At 37.0% G+C, this 5,102-nt stretch overlaps 1 pseudogene; it reads right to left on the reverse strand.

Annotated features, from left to right (window-relative positions):
- Positions 1-1,219: 1,219 nt before the first annotated feature.
- Positions 1,220-3,898, reverse strand: LOC149140879 (TLC domain-containing protein At5g14285-like; annotated as a pseudogene).
- Positions 3,899-5,102: the final 1,204 nt, after the last annotated feature.

The following is a 5,102-nucleotide window of genomic DNA, read 5'->3' on the forward strand; positions in this document are numbered from 1 at the left end:
CTCTCTGTTATAATTCTTGTTGTGAAGAATCCATTCCATCACACAAACCATAAGAATCATGCTCAACTTTGAAATATATACCCAAAAAAACCATAAGCCCAAGATAAGAAATAGTTTCATGGTTACTTTCATGGTTCATTCAGTCTATGTCACTCCCAACTAAAGCAACCTGCATCATAAAACAGAAACTGGAATTGCAGCTTAACCTTTCTTTCGTGATGCAAAAGTGCACTAGATATTTGTGATGAAAGGTTTCGTTTAGGATGAGATTCCTTGCCTGTTTCATTATCTATATGACACTCCTAACTAAAGGAAAGCTCCATGAAATCAGACTAACAGATCAAAATTGTAGCGATGCATATTTGGAGGTGCAACTTTGTTAAGGAGGTCAGACTTGGATATAAAACCATTTTATGGGTATTTTTACATTATAACTTTATTGATAGGTTGTCCTTTTCAAGGATCCTTGGTACTGCTATAAATCTATCTTGAATGTATGGCAGGTAATCAGGGTAATTTTCAGTAGTGTAAGAGATGATCTATGCCACAGTGGAGGACAGCCCCATGCTCAGTTCTAACATATTGCTTGATTGGTTGTAGGACCAATATTCTACTCACTCCAACTCCCCCACTTTATGTGCAACTCTATGAGTGCTTAAAGAACTTCTCACCTCCTATGTACCAAAATGTTTCCAAAATTTTTGAAGATCTGTCCAGACAAAGGGTACCTATAATTGGTGGATTTTCAATTCCCAATTATATAGCCAATCAATTTTCATATCATTTGATTGCTTTAATAATTTCATGTAAAGCTAATGTACAATGTAGATCTGGTGCACTTGCGCTGGCATACGTCGATAGTGGGGAAACCTGGGGATGTTAATTCAATGTAATGATGGTTTTTGCATCATTTTTAGTAATCTTCCTATCAAGCTTTTAAAGATAATGAAAAAAATTTCCCCAATTCTGAGGATTGCGCAAGAATTTAAAAAATACACAACACCAAAATCTTAAAAATTTCTACTAAATAGCACCATGGCTTTTGTTTCTAGAGTTTGTTTACTGAAGTACAATACTTTACAAATGGGCCTGGAAGCAAACTATTATTATCAATTTGAACGGTTAAAATACTACACCTACACAAAGAAAAATACAGGAAAATTAGTTAATTCAACTAAAAGCATTGTAGTTATAACAGTTGGATCAAGCTCCACTATGCTTACTCTTCTTTTTGGGCTCCAAGCTTGCCCTTCGGAGACCCTCTCTTTGCATAGAAACGGATCAAACCTGTCCAGAGCTTGTAAACCTAGATGGTGCTCCCGAAAAGAGCCAGAATAACAGTAACCATCCATGAACTAGCCATCCAGTAAGGAATAACGGCATCTACCTTACCAGCTAAGTAGAAGGAGGCCAACTTCCATGCCAACCAAGGCCCAACAATGCACCTCACCACGGTAAAATACACAGTGAAAAATGGAGAATCAGAACTATAGATCATGTTGGCCAAGGAAAACTCTGTTTTAGCCATAGGAGAAATAGTCCACACATTATGTAATGGAGTCGTCGATTCCCCTGCAACTATCAGAGAGATGGCCGAGAACCCTCCATGGCCTGCATAGTACCTGCAAGTTACTAGGTAGAAGGAAGTTGCAATATGGTGAAATATAAAGAGGTGATCAGATGGGTTGGCAAGCAAATAGTGGAGCAAGTCCACAACGAAATATGCAGTGCTGAACTCCATGATTTTTTTCTCTAAATCTGTGTTGGGTGCATCAAGGTTCCATGGGTTATTGCGCATGTCGTGAGTAGAGAGAATGCAAATGATGGTTGCATGAATTAATGAGATTCCACAGGCAACCTCAAACCTGTTCTTGCCCTTCCGGTTTCGCTTGTTCTGGTGACCTGATGAGCTGCAGGGGAGTGCCGGATCGAATGCACTCTGCAGTTAATTCCCAAATTCGAATTGAGGTGTGAATGGCAGCAAGACGACGATGGAACTCTTGTCAGACGTCATTAAATGCGAAGGGTGGCGGAGTTGGACGGAGGAATTGCCGCGGAGCCGGAGGTTTTTTTGAGCGGCGATGGAAACCGGACCATTCCTCCGCCTGGGTAGACTACTCCTATATGTATTTGCTTTAATAGAAAAGGTTTGATGTATGATTTCTCTAATGATACAATTAACTTTTTAAATATGGAATACAATTACACTAGTATAATTATATTAATTAATGTAGTTAATACACACTGACATGTATATATTAATAGTGTTAATTTTTTTGAAATATATTAATATAATTGACGTGTTATTAATTTAAAAAAGGGTCAAACAGTTAACTTCCTAAATATAAAACACCGTGTAGTTCATATACATAAACATGTTTATTAATATTTCAATTTTTATTTTTATTAATAATTATATTATTAATTATGGAAAAATAAATACTATTATTGTTTTTAATTATTAATATTAATGTTTATAAAGAAATTTAGAAGAAATATTTATTATTATTAATCATTGATATTTTTACTTTTCGGTATAATTTAATTAAAAAGTTCAAAATAAATAATTGAATATAATGTTTCTATACATACAACTTTTAGGGGTTAGAAACCTGTTGAATATGTAATTCAATTCTTTGATTATTTAATGAAAATTAAAAGAAGCTTGCTCAATGTTTTGTACCAGTCTCGCTGGGTAAAGAGAAATTCAATAGTTATTTAATAATTATTTTATTTTAATTTTTGAACTTTTACGATCCATTTTATAAAATATCAAAATTTCCATAATATCTGTTACGCTTTCTGGTAAGATTAATCGTCTGGGTAACCACCAAAAAACAGTAACAATCATGATGTCAGCTATGGCCGTATGTATGGATGTTAAAAAAATAGAAAAGTATAAGAAGCCAACGATTATGCTTGCCCACCAGTCAACTGGACTACCAAAATAAAAAATGAAGTAATTAACAATTATGTTTGCCCACGGGTCAACTGGGCCACCAAAAAAATTGAAGTGAACAATTATGTTTGACCAATCTAAAATGCTCTACCACAATTACCCAATTACAAAGTCAACGAAAATAATGATCTCTCCTCAATGTTTGTGCAGCAGTCTTTTGAGATTGAAAGGTGTGATGAAGGATGTATTCCCTTGCCAAATCTGGCGAGAAACCATCCCATAGATTTTCTCAGTGGGATGGGTTCCATCCCAAAACACGTATTTCTCTGGACGTTTGCAAAGAAAAGCTCTGTATTCTCCACGCTCCTTCTTTGGAATCTCCAACCCACAAGACACAGCCGTGTTAAATGGCCCCGCTCCACAGCACGCAGACGTCGTGTTTTTAAAACCTGCAATCAAAGCCACGTCCCATATTGCATTTAGTCAATTCACAAGCCAATCCACGCCTATAATGTTTTTGAAATTTGCACTGGTTTTTCAAATATCTCTAAATTTTACCATAGGATTTGCCGTGTTGAATTAAATTTAATACGAAATCATAAGCGTTAGCAAGCAGGATCGTTGCTCCGTCTAATTTTTTATTCAGCTGATTGACGAGCAGCCTGAGACCATCATTAAATGCCACTGCCAGTCGATTTGCAGTTCCCCTACACCCACCATTATATGCCTTCACTCCAGCGAGCCTTGAATTTGGAGGGTTGCTTATTACAATGAATTTTCTTGCCCCTTATTGTACAGACTCTGCAACATCCACTACAGAGAAGAGGATAACTCCTAATTTAACATAATGGAACAATCAGCCAAGAAACTGAGGAAATACAAAATCACGAGGGATTCATACGCGCCAATATAAGCATTCCCCTGAGGCTTGGGGATAAGAGCAGACGATCCAAAAGCCGATGGAGGCCCATTCGTGTTATTGGTAGTCAGAAATGGCATGGGAACAGAAACATGTGATCTGGATTTCGGTGGAGACAGTGCAACTCTACTTGAAGATGGCGACGGAGTAGAAGAAGAAGTGGGAGACCGAGAAGGATTTGATGAAGAAGCTCTCGGAGGAGGCGACGAAGATCTCACTAACCAAGTTCCAAAACACTTCCAGTTCAGTGTTTACCGTAACGAACTTCCTAACTAACTTCCAACTAAGTGTTCTCCACGGTGTCCGCGGCTTATAATGATCCAAAGGCACAATTATTTTTAATCGTCTAACAAATCAGATCAATGGTGTGAAATAAGATATGGGGGCACATAGGGGAATTCTTCCCGGAAGAAACGCCTTACTGTGTAATTAATTAATTTTGTGTTATCTGAGAGCATGCCATTTTACATCAGCTGTTACTTGCACCAGCTTTACTAAACATACGGCGTTCTAGGCTACAAAAGATATTTGGTTCTTACCATTCAAGGTCGCCGACTCTTCCTTCAAATTCTACGTACAAATATGATTAATTAAACATATTTCCATTGCAAGTTGTATAGCAATAAAAACCCAAAATTAATTAATTCGTTGTCATTTGAGAGATCGTCGTGATTTTACATCAGCTGTTATTTGCTCCATAGCTACCGAACTTAGGGCATTCTAGGCTTGAGATCGGATTTGGTTCATGCCATTCAAGACCGCTGACTCTTCTTTCAAATTCTACATTTAAAAAAGGGTGCCACTCCTTAGAAGAAGACGGCAATGTATCGTATCTTATTTAGGATTAAAATTCCGGCGAAGAAGTTATTATTAAACTCTCCTGACCACCCTCTATAACATCCATTTACATCTTTCAAATTCTACATGCAAATATAATTGAACATAATGTTTTTCCTTATTTGTCCCTACTATTTTAAGTTTTATAGCAAGAAAGAAGACTGTCTGATTAACGGATTGTTTGGAAGTTGTTGCTTATGATATGATTCTACATGTCATTGTCGTAGCTATAATGAGGTCTTCTGGTTGTGCCCCGCTCCAATCTACATTTAATTATAGAATTTAGTGTTTTTCAAATTCTTTTACTAATATCCCATGTTTTCTCATTCTTCCCGGTAGGAATATATATGTTGTTGAAATCTAATTTCAACTCCGTGCGTAACTCACCCAAAACCGCCAAAGCAAAACCGGAAACCTGCTTAACTTTCTCGGACCGCCTACCAGCGA

This window comes from Pinus tabuliformis, chromosome X (genome assembly GCF_031772625.1).
Source record: "Pinus tabuliformis cultivar Carrire ecotype Pingquan chromosome X, CPIR1, whole genome shotgun sequence".
NCBI classification, from domain to species: Eukaryota; Viridiplantae; Streptophyta; class Pinopsida; order Pinales; family Pinaceae; genus Pinus; species Pinus tabuliformis.